Source organism: Protopterus annectens, chromosome 1.part0, assembly GCF_019279795.1.
Source record: "Protopterus annectens isolate FY-2018-M chromosome 1.part0, PAN1.0, whole genome shotgun sequence".
Taxonomy (NCBI): domain Eukaryota; kingdom Metazoa; phylum Chordata; order Ceratodontiformes; family Protopteridae; genus Protopterus; species Protopterus annectens.
Genome location: NC_056725.1, coordinates 1,298,295,630 through 1,298,316,525, shown reverse-complemented (window position 1 = coordinate 1,298,316,525; position 20,896 = coordinate 1,298,295,630). Strand labels below are relative to the sequence as shown.

Sequence of the window (20,896 nt, the reverse complement as noted above, 5' to 3'; positions counted from 1 at the left end):
AGCAAATCATCCAAGTCCTCCAAGTCATCTGCTGAATTTAAGGACTCAAAAAAAAATCAAAAGCAAAAAAAATCTGATGAGACATCAGCTCCACATTTTTCGGAGCTGACAGTCTTTTCTTTTCAGAGCCGGCCCACAGTCTTGGAGCCGGTATCCAAAGTGCCTCAATCACCTTTGCTTCAGTTGGCGCCATTGGTGCATTCATCTTGGTTGTCTATCAGCCTTTCAGATTTGGATATGGATCGATTGGTGCAGAAGCTTCTACAGGCACCAGACCTTGTAATTACTGTCAGCTGTGACCCAAGTGGCTTCGGAGCCTAAGTCCACTACCCCTGCTTTGACTATTCCTCCTCCGAGGCATGTTGGCCCTTCAGAGCCAGAAGAATCAGACATGTTGATCATGGAGCCATTGGGGTCGAGGCCTGTTCCAGTGTCCTCGGCTCCATCCACTCTGATGTCCTTGGTGCCGACCGGGGATTCTAGGAGTCGACACTCTCCAGTCGGCTATGGAGAGGATAGTCGAACTGACTTGTCAGTGCCGACTCTCCCTCTTGGGGCTTCGGCTCGGAGGAACTCTGCTCTTGCCTCTGACTCAGTGCGGGAGGGTTTGACGGTTCCCTCAGATCCGTTGATTCCTTCCCATCTGAGCCATGGTGCCTTCGATGCAATGAGGAGAGCTTTGTCACCCAAGACATCCTCGATTTCAGGCCTTGCTTCCTCGTCCCCTAAAGTGCCTGTCTGCTTCTGCTTCCATCATCCAGGCTAAGTGTAGAGACCCAGAGCCTCAGGTAGCCCCACAGGGTGCCCCTTGCTCTTCTGAGACCCCCACTGAGGAGGTTCCTAGGAAGAGATTGTGCAAGAGGAGACACTTGACTCCCCACAGGAGTCTTTAACATTCGATACTGACTTGGATGAGTCAGAAGGGTCCTCACGGTCTCCCTGGATATCTCTTTTGCTGAGATACTTGAGGTCCTTAGGCAAAGGGATGATTGGCAATCCAAAAACCGGTGATTGACAGTCCAAAAACCCTACTGAGGATGAGTCGGTTCTCCTGAAGGCTTTCGGGTTTCAACCCTTCACCTCTTGGGTGTCTTTGCCCTTCGATGAGCTTATGCAGCTGGTCTCTCGAAGTGCGTGGGAGTCGCTGGAGTCCATGGAGCCTGTCCTTAGGAGGCCTAACAAGTTTATATCAGCCCCGTCAGACACAACATCCTTAACCAAAGGAGTTCCTGTTGTTGCCATGGTGGTGGCGGCGGCCACCAAAAAGGAAATGTCTGAGACTTCCTCGTCTATCCATCCTCCTAATAGAGAGTCTAGGATCATGGATAGATATGGGAAACGCATGTTCAGTTCAGCGACTTTTGCTCTCTGTTCACTGAACTACTTAACCCATTTTACTACGTTGCAAAGAGATCTCCTTAAGGAGTTGGGAGATACTGTTCAGGGTACAGTGGCTGCAGGTGCCTCTGATAAAGTTGCTGCCCAGCTTTCTACCCTAAATTCTATTGTCAACTCATCCATGCGTCTCATATCGTATGCAGCTGATGGAACGAGTAGGGCAGCAGGTACAGGAATCACTGTTAGAAGACAGTCCTGGATGCGCTTGTGTTCCTTCGCGGAGCCCTTCAAGTCATCCTTTGTAAACACCCCCTTTGATAGCTCATCCCTTTTTGGGCCTAAAGTGAAGGAAACCTTGACCAGGTGTGAACAGGAGGGAAAGACACTCTGCCATTGGAGTCCATTTTTCCACCCCTACCCGACCTTATCCCAAAGGTCAAAGGGGAGGGAAAATGTGGTTCCGGAAAGCCCAAGGAGCCTTTCAGGACACACGGGGTGAACCCCCCTCCAGGGCCAGAGGAGAGGGTAATAGTGGAAGATGCCGCCCCCCCCAGCAGAGGGGGTCCGCAACATCAGGGTGACAGAGATCACTTCTCTAGGCAACCCTACCAGCACTCCTGAAAAGACTGTCCTGCTCTGGAGGCAGTCGGGGGTCGCTTGTCTTTGTACCCAGACACCTGGCAAAAAATAAAAGACAGCTGGGTACAAAGTATCATTTCCAGATGGTACTTCATACCATTCGCCACACCCCCTCCGTCTATAAGGAGAATCCCGGAAGTTCCACCCAGTTACAGGGAACAGGCAACTATAGAGGTCCGAAAGTTGCTAGAAAAAGAGTCATCCAGCCAGTCCCAGCAGACCAAACAGGATCCGGAACTTACTCAAGATTCATTTTGGTTCCAAAGAAAACGGGACTGGAGACCTATTTTGGACCTCAGCAGACTGAACCAATATGTAAAGAAAGAGAAGTTTCAGATGGTCACGCTTCAGTGTATAATTCCCTTCTTAGGGAAAGACAATTGGATGTGCTCGATAGATCACAAGGATATGTACTACCACATAAAGATGGCCAGGCCATCCAGAGATCACCTGCATTTCTGGCTGGGAGCCAATCATTTTCAGTTTCGAGCCCTGCCCTTTGGTCTCACTACAGTCCCCCAGAGTGTTCACCGAATGCATGACAGTGGTCATGGCTCACCTGAGGCATCTAGGATTCCAGGTGTTTCCGTACCTAGACGATTGGCTCCTTTCCGCCACCACCAGGCATTAACTTATTCAGGCAAGGGAGTACACTGTCACTCTGCAGTCATCTAAGCATTACAGTCAACTCAGAAAAGTCTGCCTTATCCCCATCGCAACATATCGTTTTTATCGGGGCAGAGCTAGACACCTCAACCACCACTCTAAGGCTACCAATAGAAAGAGTCTTTCTCCTTCGTCAGCATGTGACAACATTGGTATCGAAAGACAGAGCACCAGCATCAGAAGTTCTGAAAGTATTGGCTATGATGGCTGCAGCAATCCTAGCCATACCATTAGCAAGAATGCATATGCAGATCCTTCAGTGGCTGCTGTTCGTTCAATGGTCTTACCAGGCACTACCCGTTGACCACTCAGTATTGGTTACAAGCTCTTGCAAGAAAGACCTCCAGTGGTGGTTGACGTCTCTTCATGTCACCATACGACGCCCCTTTGTTCTACCCCCTCCAGTAGCCATTGTGACCACGGACGTTTCCCTGATGTGGGGGGAGGGGCACTTTCAGGGAAAGACTGCCCAAGACACATGGACCAATCAGGAGTCACATTTGCATATCAATATCCTGGAGATGAGAGCAGTACTTTTGGCATTGCAGTACTTCCAGGACTCTCTTCCTCTAGGAACAATTGGGATTCAGACCGACAATATGTCAGTAGTGTGGTATTTGAACAAGCAAGGGAGAACCAGATCTTACCCCCTTTGCCGAGAAGCCCTCAGAGTTTGGCAGTGGGCTGTGTCCTCACACTGCTTTCTGTTGGCAGCGCACATCCCGGGTAGATCCAACATTATAGCAGACAAACTAAGCAGGGCAATCTTGTTGCCACACGAGTGGTCCCTCAAGAAAGAGATTGCGGACAGGATTTTCTGCAAATGGGGCCAGCCTTGCTGCAACCTTTTTGCCAGTCACATCAGCACAAAATGCAGAAGCTACTTTGCCCTGATTCCCCCTCTAGGAGAAGCCCCGAGGGATACACTCGTACACAATTGGCCCCCGGTTCTCCTCTATGCATTTCCACCAATACCATTGATACCCAAGGTTTTACAGAAAGCAAAATCCCTGGGAAGGACCATCATCCTTATAGCCCCTCATTGGGCTCGGCAGATTTGGTTCCCATTCCTTCAGCATCATCTCTTGGAGGATCCCTGGTTTCAGGACCCAGTTCCAGACCTCCTGACACACCCATCAGGGGACCTTCATCCCTCTCTGCAGTCACTGAAGCTGACAGCTTGGCTGCTCCAGTTCCCCTCATAGCCAAGCTTCTCATAACCTTTCCATTGAGACAAAACAGATCCTTCTGTCTTCTCATAAGCCATCCACTAGAAAATGATATCTTAGTAAGTGGAAGAGATTTTCCATATGGGCCTCTAAGAATAATATTGATCCTTACCCAAGTCCCCATGACATCCATATTAGAATTTTTGACCATGATCTTTAACAAAGGAACAGCAGCAACAGTTCAGGTTCAGTTGGCTGCTATTTCTAATTTTCATCTTGGAGTTGACATTTTAAATATCATGTCCCACAAGTTATCCAAGGCTTTTCTCAAGGGGACATTTCATATGAGACCACCTGTGAAAACTCCCTATTCTCCATGGAATCTAAATTTTATGCTGTCACGTATGATTCTTCCTCCTTTTGAACCAGCATCATCTTGTGACCTCAAATATTTGTCATGGAAAACCATTTTTCTGGTAGCTATTACTTCTGTCCGCAGAGTGTCAGAGCTTCAGGCTTTATCTATCAACCCTTCTTATTTGATTTTACATGCTGACAGAGCATCTCTTAGGACAGATCCTTCCTTTCTGCCCAAAGTTTGTTCAGAAACCAATAATCTGAAGTAGTTAACTTCATTTTATCTGCAACCTGTGGGTATACGTATCCATATCGGATCTGAGCCAGCAACCTTTTTTCTGGCATCTGCTCCAAGCTCCGAGCTCCTCCCCTACCCATAATACACCACTACCTCCTATCTTCCCTCAGATCTTGTTTGCCGTGCCATAGTAAGCATCGTGATATCCTTTGCTCTAAGCTTCAGGGATAAGTAAGTAGGTTAATTCTGTTTTTGTGTGCAAGTGGTAGTTAGTTTTCCCTTCCTCCCCTTTTTAGTGTACGCTGTTCATTGGTACAACTTCAAAAAAAATTTTTTTTTTTATTGCTGAAAGTAGTTCTAGGCCCACTTCCCTTCAGCTTGTGTTAGCATGTTGTGTTCTCTTTAGGGACTGGCGATTAGTGTTAGACTGTGGTTGATTAGCCTAAGTTGGTTTTCAAAAAATGCACAGTGTGGCCATAAGCTCTCACCGGCCAATGGTCACACACTGTGTGTAATATGTTTGGGAGGGCCCCATTTATCAACACAGTGTTCAATCTGTGCAGGCTTTAACCCGAGGGAACTCAGGGACAGGAAGGTCAAGTTAGTTGCCAGGGGTCTTCTCCCTGCCTCCATGCTGGATTCTGCCACGGCCTCGGTCTTAGGTACTCCCGCCCAACCACCCACTCAGACAACGACTCAAACTCCAACTTGTTCTGGTGTTGGGGGAGACAAAGATAAAGAAAAAGCAAGAGAGAGAGAGGGAAAAAGAAAAGGACAGAGAAAGGCGCAAGGAGGATAAAAAGAGGAAGAGGGATAGGCCTCGCAAGATGTCTCCAGACACGGAATCTTTCCCTACTCCACCATCCAAGACTGAGGCCAGCTTCTCCCAGGCTCCGCTCACCCAGTTTCTCACCGGAGCTGTTGGAGTCTTCTGATCTGAGGCCTTCCTCAACCTTACTGTGCAGACCAGCCAGATCCGAGTCAGTCGCCTCTTTGCGATCGACTCGGAGCCTGTCAGACTTGGACATGGACAGGATGATGCTGAGATTCGATCGACTCAGAGCCTGTCAGACTTGGACATGGACAGGATGATGCGGAGATTCATTCAGACCCAAATACAGATGGGAGTCTTGCCAGGCTTTCTGCCCCATTTCACCTTCCCCGATCTGTGTGGCTGCTTTGGGGTTCTTGGATCCAAGACTCTTTGGAGCTGGTAGCTCGGCGTCGATGGTTCCACCAACCTCGACTCCGGCTGTTACCTTGAGTTCGAATCCAGCCAGTTCAGATCCGAGTGACTCTTGGAGCCGTGGATAGGGAGTCTGACCCGAGGGAATGGATCCATCATAGTCTCCAACCTTTTCAGATCCGAACCTTTCCCTTGGACCTCAGGCTACCCTCACTTCAGCTCCGATCCCCGCTTTGGACCTGGGGAGTGCTTCTTCCTTGCTGGGTGCCAAGGAGGTACCCTCTCCTTCGGCATTCGAAGTGGTGGAGAGGGTTCTCTCCCAGGGATTGAGATCTCGGCCCATTTCCTCGGATTCCACTCAGACTCCACTGGATTTGGCGACTACTCCCTTCATACTGTTTCACGGGCCTATCTACTTTCTGGGTGTTCCCACCAGTGGACCCCTTGGTGGACCTTATCACCATACGGGCATGGAAGGAGCCTAACACTGTAGAGCCCATCCCCAAACGCCCTGACAATATTCTTTCTCCTCCCACCGACAGACAACCTTGGTCTTGGAGCCCCCGTTGATGCTATGGTGGTCGCAGCAGCCACCAAGAAGGAACTGGTGCAAGAGAGTTCTTCAGTCCATCCACCGGACAAGGAGTCCAGGTCGGTGGATAGGTTTGGGAAGCGCGTTTATTCGTCAGTGACCTTTTCCATCCGTGCACTAAACTATTTGGCACATGTGATACTGCTGCAGCGAGACCTTGTCTCAGAATTCGCTGAGTCTCCCCCAGAGTCCTTATCGCAGCAGGACAAACAACTGTTCTTTGCGAAAATGTCAACTCTGAAGTTTGTATCAAACACGTCCATGCGTCTCCTTTCCCACGCCACGAAAGGAGCAGATAGGGCAGCTGGGACAGGCGTAGCCATGAGGCATCATGCCTGGCTCAGGTTGTGTCAGTTTGCGGACCCTTTCAAGGCGCCATTTACTAATGCTCCCTACGACGGTTCCTCCCTTTTCAGGAAGACAGTACGTGATACTCTTGTCTAGAGCTAAAATGATGGGAAGACTTTGTCTGCCGTCGGGATCCGCTTCTCTAGCTGTCAACAGTCCTTTTCTACAAACCAAAGAGGGCAAAAGAAGCTGTGGTTCTGGAAATCACAGTTTTCCCGTGAGTTTCAGGACAACTCTTCCCCCAGAGACAGAGGGGGACAGGATCGACACCGAACCAGAGGTAGAGGGGGTCCCAGGAACTTCGGGTCTAGGGAACCTTTTTCTGACAGGCCCACTCAGCAGCCCTGAGGGGTCATCCGACTGTCCTGCTCTGGAGGCAGTCGGGGAAGAGTGCTACAAATAGTATCCAGAGGCTACACTATCCTGTTTGTTGCCCCGCCAAGTGCTACAAGACGCCTCCCAGATGTCCCACCTGCTCACAGGGGGGCTGCAGCTCTAGAGGTTTCAAAGCTGCTTCACAAACGAGCCATCAAACCGGTCCCCCTCGACCAGTCCAGATTAGGGGTTTACTCCAGGTTCTTTTTAGTGCCAAAAAAGACGGGGAACCTCAGGCCCATTTTGGACCTGTCAACCTTGAACCTGTCTGTCGCCAAACAAAAGTTCCGGATGGTCACCCTACAGTCCATTCTACCTTATCTCCGAGAGTGCGACTGGATGTGCTTGTTAGACCTCCAGGATGCTTAGTACTATATCAAGGTCCACGGAAGCTCCAGGGGTTTTCTTCAGTTCTGGCTGGGAGCCAGTCACTTCTAGTTCAGAACTCTACCCTTTGGTCTCACCACAGCCTCCAGGGTGTTCACCAAGGTAATGGCAGTAGTAGCAGCTCACCCGAGGCTTCAGGAAATTCGGGTATTTCCTTACCTGGACGACTAGCTCTTCGCTGCGTCCACCAAATGTCTTCTGTGTTTGGCCCAAGACTATTTTCTCCTCTTGGCAGATTGGCTGGGGATTACAGTCAATGTCTACAAATCCCTTTTGCAACCAGTACAAGTTCTAGATTTCATTGGGGCATGGCTAGACACACTGCAGCTAAAAGTTTTCTTAACACCAGACAGGCTCTCACACCTCAGGTACCACATCGCTCTATTCATGAACCTCAAATTTCCAAAGGCGAGCGATGTGCTTCGGGCCCTAGGCTCCATGGCTGCCTCTATTTCTATTCTCCCTTGCACACGCCTCCATATGCAGGTCCTTCAATGGCCTCTAGCTGTCCAGTGGTCTTGGCTAGACCTACCCATGGATTTTCCGATAAGGATCAGTCACACCTGCAGGACATCTCTCCTTTGGTGGCTCCTTTCACCAGAGGTTGCAGTGGGGCGCCCTTTCATGTCATCTCCAGCCCAAGCCACAGTGACCACGGACGCCTCCCAGTTCAGGTGGGGAGGGAACACTGTTTGGGAAGGACAGTCCAAGGCACATGGCCCCAGATAGAGACCAAGTTACACATACATGTTCTAGAGATGAGGGCAGTGCTTTTAGCGTTGGAAGCCTTCCACAATGTCCTTCCTCTGGGTACAATTGCAATTCAGTCAGACAACATGTCGGCTGTCTGGTATATCAACAAGCGGGGGGAACCAGATCTTATCCTCTGTGTCGCGAGGCCATGAGAGTGTGGGAGTGGGCGATTTCCACCGGTCGGTTTCTGATTGCAACGCACATCCTGGGACGCTCCAACATTTTAGCGGACAGATTGAGTCGAGCTATTCTGATGCCTTATGAGTGGTCTGTGAAACAGTCAGTAGCAGAAGAGAAATTCCTTGCATAGGGACAGCCTTCCTGCGATCTCTTCGCATCTCCTTCCAACGTGAAGTGCAGCAAGTTCTTCGCTCTGATTCCCTCACCAGGGGATGCCCCCAGAGACGCTCTATTCCATGTTTGGCCCCCTGGGTTATTGTATGCTTACCCACCATTACCACTCATTCCAAAGTTTCTTCAAAAAGCCTGTCGACTGGGGTACATAATAGTGAGTCTCATTGCCCCATTCTGGCCTCAAGTTTGGTTCCCCTTCCTTTGGTCTCATCTTCTAGCCCCTCCGTGGATTCTGGATCCCTGCCCAGATCTAATCGCTCATCCTTCGGTTGCTTACCTTCCCAGTCTGGACAGTCTAAAGCTGACAGCTTGGCTGCTCCAGTCCCCTTGATTGCCAGGACTCCCAGTCTTTCATCCCCTGTAAAATCTATACTTGTGGCTTCTCTTAAAGATTCCACTAGGAAGGTCTATCGTGGTAAATGGAAACGTTTCTCCTTCTCTTAAAGATTCCACTAGGAAGGTCTATCGTGGTAAATGGAAACGTTTCTCTATCTGGGCCTCTCAGAGAAACCTGGATCCTTTTACAGCCCCTGTTCCAGCAGTGTTGGAATTCTTAAATAGTATTTTTCAGCAAGGAGCTAGCTCTTCCATGGTAAAAGTACAGCTGGCAGCCATTTCTAATTTTCATGCAGGTGAAAATAAGATTGCACTCACCTCTGCTAGGCTTTGTAAAGCCTTTTTAAAAGGCACCTTCCTTCTGCGTCCTCCCATCAAAGATTCACTTCCTCCTTGGGATCTCACTTTGGTTCTCCAGTCATTAGTATCTCCTCCTTTTGAACCTGCTGCATCAGTGGATCTAAAGGTTTTGTCTTGGAGGACAGCCTTCCTAGTGGCTATTATGTCGGCTAGGAGGGTCTCTGAGCTGCAGGCTTTGTCTGCCGTGCCTCCTTATTTGGTCTTCCATAAGGACAGGGTCTCTCTTCATACAAATCCTTCATTTTTACCCAAAGTGGCATCTCAAACAAACATAAACCAAACAATTAAGCTACCTGTTTTCTTTCCAAATTTTCAGAACAAAGGGGAATATAAACTTTATTTGTTAGATGTTCATAGACAACTTCGTTTTTACCTTCATAGAATACAATCCTTCCATAAGTCCAATCAATTATTTGTCTCATTTTGCAAACCTCATCTGGGCAAGGCCATTTCCAAGGTTTCTTTAGCCAGATGGATCACGCTTTGCATTCTACACATTACGAAGGCAAGGAGTTATCTCCTTCTGGTCTGATTAAAGCTCACTCTACCAGGTCCATGGCGACTTCGCTGCTTTTTGGTCTAAGGCTCCTTTGGATAACATTTGCACAGCAGCAACTTGGGCAAATTCTCACTTTCATCTCCCATTTTAAGTTAGATGTGATTTCCAGAGGGAGAGCATCCTTTTGGCTATGTGGTGCTCAGGAATATCCTTCAGTGAGGGCCTCCCAGGAATTGTTGAGTAGCTGGGGACTCTGTCTCACAGGTTGCAGATAAAATTAAGTTAACTACTTTTATTTATTTATTGTATGTTTGTTGACCAGGCTAGTCCAGCTAGATATATGTCCATTTTCAGTGGAAGCCCAGGGAGAAAAGCTCCAACAACAAAAAATAGGCCAAGACAATGATATTTACAATAGAAATTGGTACATTACAAAGCTTTATAACATATTACATATCTAGGATTTTATATTCTGTATTCCAATAGGGAAAAACCTGATGTAAATAAACCTAGATGCAACAGTAGTTTGTATTAATAATGCAAATTATATCTAAGAGATACTATAGATTCTAAAGTCGCACAAAAATATCAAGTATAGATTCCTGGCTCCACAAAGTCTGCTCTTCACTTTTTCCCTTAGAACTGCTCTATCTCTCAATTTAAACACCATATTCTCATTCTAAGGCCCTTCACTGGTCCAATTAAGTAATCCTACAAGTTAGCACTATTAAACCATAAGCACTACTTACTCTTATACTCTCTACGATTACCCTGTCCTCTATTGGTCCATCTTAAATTCAGTTTCCCTGTTACTCTAGCATGTCCAAAGGTCAGTCAATGGTTTCCTCTCCAGTCCAGCTGGTGAATCTGGGAATTTTGAGGCAATGTTACAACTGTCTCATGTACACGGACAACCCTCTCCTCCTCCACACAGGTTCAAATATATGTTAGAGATGCAACTATTTAGCCAAAATGGAGGCTGAGCTCTCTCATCTCAAAACTGGTGTAACCAGTCAGGAGGAGAAGGTAACCTCACACAACACAATTCCAGTATCACATAGTCCCACCACATCAGCGAACCAAACACATAAATACACAAAAACATAGTCGGAGGCTCTAAATAAAAATCTACCTAAGCGACAGAGACCTCCAAAGCAGACACCCAAGCAAACGCTACCTCAAAACACACACAACACATAACCCACAAAGTCAGTGTGCCAAGCAGCCACAGCCCTTAAGGCTGAATAACACACCTGATACTCTTGTTATAGGTGACTCTATTGTCAGACACACTGACATCCCGCTCACCAGGCTGAATAAAGAGAAGGTCACAGTGAGCTGCCTGTCGGGTGCTAGGATCCGACACATAACGCAAGCACTCGGGTCACTCCAAAGCAAATACAAATATGACTCAGTCATTGTACATGCTGGTGTGAATGACCTGAGACGTACCTCCCTGGACTACATGAAAAGAGACAGAGGAGCTCTCTGATCATGTAGCCCAGGCTGGTATGACCCTGACCTTGAGCAGCATCTTACCCTCACCTAGAATGATGCCACAGTACAAAGACAAAATGATCGATTTTAACAATTGGCTAAAATTTTGGTGTCATTCAAAGGGGATCCAATGTCTGTCAGCCTGGGATGACATGCTTGACAAGCCACGTTGCTTTGCTAGGGATGGCTTGCACCTGTCACCACTGGGCTTTCGGATATTGGCAAAGGCTCTTGCCACCCCCATAGTGCCTTTTTTAGGCAAGGCTCAAAAGTCAAACCCACCCCCATAGACAGCACAAGGAACAAGAAACTAAGGGTAATGCTGCTAAACGCCAGAAGTCTTAACCTCAAGATGCACGCACTCGAAGCTCTCCTCAGTATGGAGAACATCGATATCTGTGCAGTGACAGAAACCTGGTTCAAGGCTCCAGAGAGCACCCCAGCACTACCAGGCTATACCTCGTATCATGCTTTTTGGCCCCAAAACCCGGACCGAACCACAAAAGGAGGGGGAGTTTCCATATTTATCAAGGATATCCACACCTCCAGGTTAGTGGCATTGCACGAAGTATCGGAGACCAACCATGTGCAACTAACAGTGGGCAAGACTGCTTTTCAGTTTATAGCATCCTACAGACCACCCTCTCAAAGTCAGGAATCCCATTCGGCTTTCCTGAAAACATTGAAGAACATGAAGATCTCTCCGAACACCATTATATTGGGCGACTTCAACTACCCAAACATTGACTGGGAGCACTACTCAAGCCCCAGCACCTTAGCCCAAAGATTCCTGGAAATTATTAACTCAAATGCTATGGAACAACTAGTCACCACTCCCACAAGAGGGGACAACATACTAGACCTGATCATTACCAACATGGGGACTCTATGCTCCACACCAGAAGTATATCCCTCATTGGTGTAAGATCAGACCATAAATTAATTTCACTGGATGTCCACATCCCGACCCCACCCCCAGCCCAGAAAACCACAGTGAAAAACTTCTCAAAAGCGAACTTCTCACTTCTCAAAACCGAAGTGGAATCCTTCAAGGCCCCAGGGCCAGTGGAAACTACAGCCCAAACTGCAGAATCCTATATAAATGCATTCTACGGACATCTCCAGGAATGCATGGATCATGCTATCCCAAACAAAACCAAGACCCAATCATCCAAAGGCAGGCATCCAGTCTGGTGGACCCCTGCCATAAATAAACTGTACAACAGAAGGAGGAAGCTACTACATGATAGAGCAAAATCCCTAATAGGGAAGGCATCTCTGATCAGTACTAGCAAAAAATTATGATCACTCATAAAATCCTCCAAGGCCAGCTTCGAGAGAAAAATTGCACAGGACACCAAAGACTGTCATAAGGCTTTTTTCAGTTATGTTAGAAACCTGGGATGCAACTCCCAGACTTGTTCTGAGTTGATTCTAAACGACAAAAAATACACTGAACCCACAGACATCGCCAATATCCTGGCAGACAGGATGTTCTTCATCTCACATTGCTGCAGTCCTTACACTTGGGTAGTCCGCTGTCCTCGGTCGGCCCGAATATCAAAGTATAAGGCTGACGTCGGTCAAGGCGCATTTGACTGACATCAGAACGTCAGGGTACAAATGCGCATGACCGACGTCATATCCTCAGTCTTTTTTGCCGCATGGTCCGATGCAGAAGCAGCTTTGCAAGTGCCGGTTGGCGTTCTGAAATTTTTCGATTCCGGAGTTTCAGACCGACTCAAAGTTGGCTAAGTACCCCGTTGGGGAATATTTTAGTTTTTTCTTGCCTCAGTGGTTTACCGGATGTCAGAAAAAGTGAATAATTGTATTTCTTGTGGGAAACAGATACCGCATAGAGATTATCATACTTTGTGTATTCCTTGTTTAGGGCCTGAGCACGACGTTGTTGGGTGCCGCTCTTGTGCTAGATTCAATAAACGCACTATAAAGAGAAGGTTAGATTGTGCCAGGTTAGTCTTCGTGAAGCGGTGCAATTATAAAATGCCGTCGGATGCGCCGATGCCCGCTTCCTCGAAGAAGCGCAAGGACAAAGCAATTAAGCCTAGGCTAGAAGAACCGTCCGTACCGGACGCCGGTTCTTTAGAGGTGTCGGTGGAGCCGGTGGTTCCACCGGAGGTTTCTTTGGGTTCCCAGGGAGAGACTTTGTTATTGCAGGATGTGGCCTCTCAGGAGGCAGGTCAGGGTGATGGGGCTTCTCAGGTTACTATACTCCCCTCCCTGCCTAGGGTGGTTAGGCCCTCTCCTTCTGTTTCCAAGGCTTCTCCCAGAGGCAGGCCAGGTTTAGCTTCAGTTGGTGTCACCCCTAGTTCTTCAGGAACTGTGCCCAAGAAGCATATGCTTAAAATGGCAGAAGATTTGATTACTTTGATTAGGGGTTCTTTGCCCCCTCCTGATAAGAGACCTAGGGTAGAGCCTGAGCTAGGGAGTTTTGAGCAGGCTTCAGATGTTTCAGAGTTTTCGGCTGAAGACTTGCAGGAGTACTCTCCTTATTCTGATTCTGATGTGGATGATTCTACTCCTTCTGCTTCCCCTCCTGAGGATTTTTCTTTTTCAGAAACTCTTCATTCCATGAGGGAGCATTTTAAGTGGGAAGGTCAGGACTTCTCTGATTCCAGGAAAAGGCTTAGGGAATTTTGTTTTACCCCAGCATAGGCCTTTGGCTATACCTCCTGTTTTGGATGTAGTGGAAGATGTTTTTACAGAGGCTTCTCTTAATCCTGATTCTCTGCCTCCAGCTCCTGTTAAACCGGATAGGTATTACAGGGTGCCTGAAGCTCATAAGTATCTTTTAAGAGTCCTAGGGCAGACCCAGAAACTGTTAGCCAGGGGCCTAAAGGTGTTAAGGCTTCTGTTGTCAAGAATCCGGTTCCTGCAGATAAAGAGGCCAGGGCCTTGGATAGATGGGGAAAGAAAGTTTATACTTCTTCCACTCTAGCTATGAGGGCTTTGAATTGCCAGTTTCACATGTTGAAATATCAAAACTATCTCCTTTCACAATTGAAGTCTAAGGTTGATGCTCTGGCGGAAGGTATTGATTGTAAAGAGTTACAAGATTTAGTACATGTTTCTGAACAGGTGGGTAAGCATTCTTTGCAATGTGGTTTTGATGCTGTACAGGCCTCGTCTAGGGTGGCTGCCACTGGGTCAGTTCTTCGCAGGCACGCCTGGCTGAGGGATCAAAATTTATCTGACCATGTTAAAACAAGGATTTTGGATGCTCCTTTACAATCTGATGTGTTGTTTGGTTCTCCTGTTGAGACAGTTTTAAAGAAAATGGAGGACAAGGCTAAGTCTATGCAGACTGTTAAAGATTTTTTGCAGGTTCAGCCTCCAAAGTTTAGTAGAAATTGGCCTACTAAGGGGTGGACGATCCTTCTTATGATTCCCAGTCTAGGGGTAGATCTAGACGTGGCAGGGGCAGAGCTCAGGGCTCTTTCAGGCCTAGAACAGGGAGTTCTCCTGCACAGTCTTCGGGTGAGGGTAGGGGTCAGTCCTTTCGTAAACAGACCCAATGACCTACCTTTTCAGCTGCCAGAGCCTTCTCGTCTGGCAGCACCTTTGGGAGGAAGGTTGGCTCTTTTCAAAGAAAATTGGAGTTTAATTACCCAAGACAGATGGGTATTGGATATCATACACCACGGTTACAGGTTTTATTTCCATACCTTGCCTCCTTTCAAAGGCATGCCAGACGTTCCTCCTCAACAAAGAATAGAGGCTCACAAGCAAATTTCTCTGTTACTTCAAATAGGGGCCATACAGCCGGTCCCTATGCCAGAAGTGGGCCTAGGATTTTATTCTCGCCTGTTCCTAGTACCAAAGAAGGGGAACACGTGGAGACCAATTTTGGATTTATCTATCCTCAACACTTATCTGGACATTCCCAAGTTCAAAATGTTGACGTTACAACAGCTTTTACCTCTGCTGGGCAAAGATCATTGGATGGTAACTTTGGATCTCAAGGAGGCTTACCTTCATGTTCCTATCAGACTAAGTTGCAGGAAGTATCTGCGTTTCGAGCTGGGACTTCTCACTATCAGTTCTCTGCATTGCCCTTTGGCTTATCTACTGCGCCCAGAGTGTTCACGAAAGTTCTGGCTCCAGTGATAGCTTTCTTCAGGCTAAAAGGAATACAGATCTATCCTTATTTGGACGATTGCCTGATTCTGGCTCAAGGAAGGGACGAGCTTCTTCATCATTTGGAATATGTGATAGCAGTGCTAAGATGCCTGGGGTATTCTGTGAACGAAATAAAGTCCAGTCTAGTACCCTCTCAGGACATGTGCTTTCTGGGTGTAAGACTGAATACAGCATCCCAGATGGCCTTTTTAACCCCAGACAAACAAAAGAATCTTTCCCTTTACTTCCATCAACTATCTCATCAGTCCGGGCTGACTGCAAGGACAGTCCTTCAAGCCTTAGGGTTCATGGCATCTTGTATTCTGGTGCTTCCCAATGCCAAACTGCATATGAGGAAGCTGCAATGGTATCTCAAAAATGTATGGACACAGCACTGCCAGGATCCGGACACTGTCATTCAAATAATACCTTGCATTCAAAAGGAATTTTTGTGGTGGGCTCAGGAATGTCACCTAAACAAGGGACTCTCTGTGACCCGGCCAGAGGCGAGTCAGATTTTAACGACAGATGCCTCAGACAAAGCTTGGGGAGCTCATCTAAATGGAAAGTGGATACAAGACAAGTGGCCTGCCAGACTACATCATCTACATATCAACTTGAAGGAGATGTTAGCAGTCCAGTTTGCATTAATAGCTTTCAAGGATTTCCTTCTTCCAGGGCAGGTGTTGATTCTAACAGACAACACAACTGTCATGTGGTACATCAACAAGCAAGGGGGAACACATTCTTATCCTCTATGCAGGCAAGCAATGATTTTGTGGGAGACTGCTCTCAGTTTACAGCTCAATCTTCAGGCAAGGTTTCTGCCGGAGCACAGAACTCCTTAGCAGATGTGTTGAGCAGACAATTATGGATCCCCACGAGTGGAAATTGGATCCTCATGTATTTCAGAAATTGACAGTGTCATGGGAACTCCAGACATAGATCTGTTCGCTTCTCCACTAAACCATCAGCTGCCAAAGTTTTGCACGAAAGGTTTCATCCCACAGCTTGGAGAGTGGATGCTCTTTCTTTCAATTGGAGCAATCTTCATGTGTATGCCTTTCCACCTCTGCCTCTCCTCCCAAAGGTACTGCTAAAGGTCAGACAGGACAAGCCAAGGATGATTTTAATAGCTCCAGATTGGCCTCGACAGCACTGGTACCCATTACTGAGAAGTCTGGTATGGAAGCCTCCATGGCCTTTGCCTTCGATTCCACACCTGTTGTCCCAGGAGGACAGTCATTTGCTCAATGTCAAACTTCACTCTCTTCACCTAACAGCTTGGCATATTCTGTTTTAAATCATAGAGGGTCTCAACTTCCACAACAAGTTTTGAATGTGATTTTGGAAGCTAGAAGGCCTAGTACAAGGAAAGTGTACGCAGATAAATGGAAGAGATTTTTATTTTGGAGTGCAGCAAAGGATTTTGATGTTTCTGAGCCTAATTTAAGTGTGGCTCTTCAATATCTTACTGAGTTATTGGACAAAGGTTTGTCCTTCTCTTCTATTAAGGTTCATGCTGCAGCAATTTCAGCTCACTATGACTGTGACCCACCATTGTTTTCTCATCCTTTGTTCAAACAATTTCTTAGAGGGGCAAAGAATATAAGACCCCCACGTAGAGCTCCTACTCCTGCTTGGGATCTCAATTTTGTGTTGGAGAAACTCACTCTACAACCTTTTGAGCCTGCAGCTACTACTGAGTTGAAATATTTATCATGGAAGACTGCATTTTTGCTGGCCATTACCTCTGCAAGAAGGGTTTCTGAATTGCAGGCCCTTATGGCGGTTGAGCCTTTCTTAATTTTCCATAAGGATAGGGTATCTTTACGTACTAATCCTTCCTTTATGCCTAAAGTGGTTTCTAGTGTGGCTTTAAACCAAACTATTCATTTGCCTACTTTTTATGCAAATCCCCAAAATAAAGGGGAAAAGATTTTGCACACTTTAGATGTACACAGGCAGTTACGATATTATTTGGACAGAACTAAAGGGTTCAGGCAGTCTCAGCAGTTATTTGTTTCTTTTGCTTTGAGTTCTCAGGGCAAGCCTGTGTCAAAACAAACTATTTCTAAGTGGATTGGGTTTTGCATTGCTTTCTGTTATTCCCATCATGGCAAGGAGATTCCAGCTGGGATTAGGCCTCATTCCACTAGGGCTACTGCCAAGCTTTTTTGAGGGGGGTGGCAACCAAGGATATTTTGGAGGCAGCTACTTGGAGTTCAGTGCATACTTTCTCTAGGCATTATCACCTACCACTTTACTCTAAATCTAGGGCTGGTTTTGCCACTGCTGTTTTGCAGGGCATTTTGGCAGCTCCTGCTTCCTTATAGTTTGGCCATCCTCCCTTACCTCTGCTTTGGGATTCTACCCAAGTGTAAGGACTGCAGCAATGTGAGATGAAGAACATAGTACAGTTTTGTACCCACCATAAATGTAGATGTTCGAAGATCCACATTGCTGCAGTCCAATTTACCCTCCCTCCTTCCCCTCTGTAGTTAGAGGTGGTTGTGTGGGTTGGGTTGTAAATATTGTGTATATTGTATATATTGTACATATAATTGGTGCAAGGGTGGTTGTTTGTTTGTTTGCTGTCTTTTGGTTTTGACCTTTATTTTTAGGGTCTTCTGACATCTGGGGCAAGAAAAGACTGAGGATATGACGTCGGTCATGCGCATTTGTACCCTGGCGTTCTGATGTCAGTCAAATGCGCCTTGACCGACGTCAGCCTTATACTTTGATATTCGGGCCGACCGAGGACAGCGGACTACCCAAGTGTAAGGACTGCAGCAATGTGGATCTTCGAACATCTACATTTATGGTAGGTACAAAACTGTACTTTCAGTGCAAACCCCCCCCCCCTCCCCCCCCAAAAGAGCAAGTATCTATCCTGGCAGAGGGCTGCCTCCCAAACATCTCAGATGCTCAGGTGAAGGCTGCCCTCTCCAAAGCAAAAAACACTGCTTCCATGGGACCAGATGGCGTCCCAGGTTGCGTCCTACATGAACTACAAGAGGAACTAATCCCTCAAATAAAACAGCTATACAATCTCAGCCTCACTACAGGATATGTGCCCACAGAATGGCGTACAGCAACAGTGGTCCCACTCCACAAAGGTGGAGCCTCTACGACCCTGAATCTATCGCCCCATAAGCCTGACTAGCTTAGTCTGCAAGGCTATGGAGAGGATCATCATGGAGCTCATAAACAAAGACATTGGGGACCTACAGACACTAGATCCTACCCAGTTTGGCTTTGTCAAGGGCAGATCCTGCCTTTTGAAACTGGTTGACTTCTTTGAAGCAGTCACCAAAGCCATAGATGAAGGGAAGGTAGTCCACACAGCCTATCTGGACCTTGCAAAGGCATTTGACACAATACCCCACTCGGGCATCATAGATAAGCTATCCAGCTTAATTATAAACCCCTATGTCACAAGATGGGTCGCAAACTGGCTCAAAGACAGAACCCACAGAGTGAGAGTTGCTGGAGCCATGTCACACTCAAAACCGGTCACAAGTGGCATCCCACAGGGTTCTGTCCTGGGACCACTCTTGTTCGGTATATACTTTTCCGAGGTACAGGCAAACGTGGGAGGACTATGGCTCACCAAGTTCGTAGACGACTGCAAACTGGCCATAATCAACTCTCCAGCTGACACAAACATCCTTCAAAAGGTCTCACAGAGACAGATAACTGGTGCCAGCCATGGTTTAAAGCTAAATGCCAAAAAATGTATAGTCATACCCTTTGGCAAAAACAATGTGCCCACAAATTACCACATAGGCGGAAACCCATTAAGTACAGAGAAAGTTATTAGGGACCTGGGGACCCAAGTTGATAGCAATCTCTCCTTTGAAAACCACATTGCCAAAGTGGTTAGAAAGACCTTCTACATAGCCCACCTCATCACAAAGGGTTTCACGTCTAGATCAACAAAGGTAATCGTGCCCCTTTATTCATCCCTCATCAGGCCCATCGTAGAATACAATGCCCCTTTTGGGATGTACCTTACCCGACACCTGCAGAAATTAGAAAGACCCCAAAAGTATCTCACCAAGAGGGTCAAGGGTCTCAAACAGATGCCATATGCTGCTCGGTTAAAAAAACTCCAGCTCTACTCAGTTGCATACCGCCTACTTCGAGGCGATCTATGCCTGACATACAAAGCTATGTCAAATCCAGAATTAATGGACATGCTCCACCTCAGTAAATCTAAATCCCTTAGAGCCACACGCTCGAGGGACTTGAACCTCAGCACAGAAATAAATAGAACTTGCTGGAGGGACAGGTTCATAACCCAGAGGCTCCCTTCGCTCTGGAACAGAATTCCAGTTCATGTGAGGCAGAGCACCTCACTGAATCTCTTCAAGAAGAATCTCTAAGTGGATGGGGGATCGTAGGTTTGTCCCAGGGATTACTCCCGTGTCACTATTAGACAGAGGCACAGTAAACTAAACCTTAAAAAGGGCACAGTATACTCCAATCAAGGGGTGGCGTAAGCCATACAGAATCGGGCTAGGCTTATAATTGCCCCAGGGCAGATAGCCTAGTATGAACCTATGAACCTAAAAGAAAAACGCTAGTGTTAAGTGGATAGAGTATTCACAAGCAAAGTACAAGGATACAATTATAATGTTCAGTCTCACAATAGTTCTGGTCTTATATGAAAATGATTAGTCATTCAATTGTATATACATATTTACATGAGGAATAATTCTCAGAATGGCCAAGCACACTATAATCGGAGAGTAAACACAAGGTAATGTTCATAAGAGGCTAGGAATAAAGGGAGTCTAGAAAAGGGTATGGTGATTAGTCTGGGTTATCACAGGGGCATAACCAGTGTGATTTGAGGTAGGGTTTGAGCTTGCTTTTAAATAGGTTAACTGAGGATAGTGAGGTTAGTTGACTTGGGAGGCTGTTCCAAGTTTTACTTACTGTATTAGAGAACAGGGTGTCACCAGCTGAATTATTGGATTTAGATATTTGTACAAGTAGTTTGTTAGATGAGCGTAAGGGTTTGAGATGGTTATAGGAGGTAACTAGGGATGTAAGTATGGGTGTATTTTGAGGTAGATACAGGATCTTTTGGGCTACTATTAGTTGATTGAAAAGTATTAGATTTGGCAATTCTAACCATCCAAGTTGATTCAGGTTGATACAGTGATGAGTTCTATAGGAGGACCCGGCTGCAAATCTGGCAATATTGTTGTAGGAGGATGACAGTTTGCTCAGATTACTTCTGCATATTTTGGTATAGATAGGGGAGGCATAGAGCAGGGTAGAGATAAGGTGGGTGCGAGCAATGGTGACCCTGGCTATAGGAGTTAGAAAGGGTTTGATCCTGTAGAGGGAACCTAGTTTCTTATTCACTGTTTTTATGGTGTTATTAATGTGAGGCTCAAAAGACAAGTTATTATCCATCATTACTCCGAGTAGTTTTGTGGTTGGCTCAGGAGATATTATACTTCCATTATTTGAAATGACAGTAAAGTTAAGTGGGGAGGTTCTGCGGGTGGGGGTGAATAGTAGCATTTTAGTTTTTTTTTTGAGTTTAAGATAAGACACCTATGTAGGAGCCAACTTTCGACTGTGCTAAAGGTCTTTTGGGTTAGTGACTGAAGTTCTGATTGGGAAGCAGCAGAGCATACTTCAG

At 46.6% G+C, this 20,896-nt stretch overlaps 1 protein-coding gene across 1 annotated transcript in view; it reads left to right on the top strand.

Annotated features, from left to right (window-relative positions):
* The window catches only part of IFT27 (intraflagellar transport 27), a 387,202-nt gene that overhangs the window by 65,065 nt on the left and 301,241 nt on the right, over window positions 1-20,896 (top strand). The window lies entirely within an intron of this gene.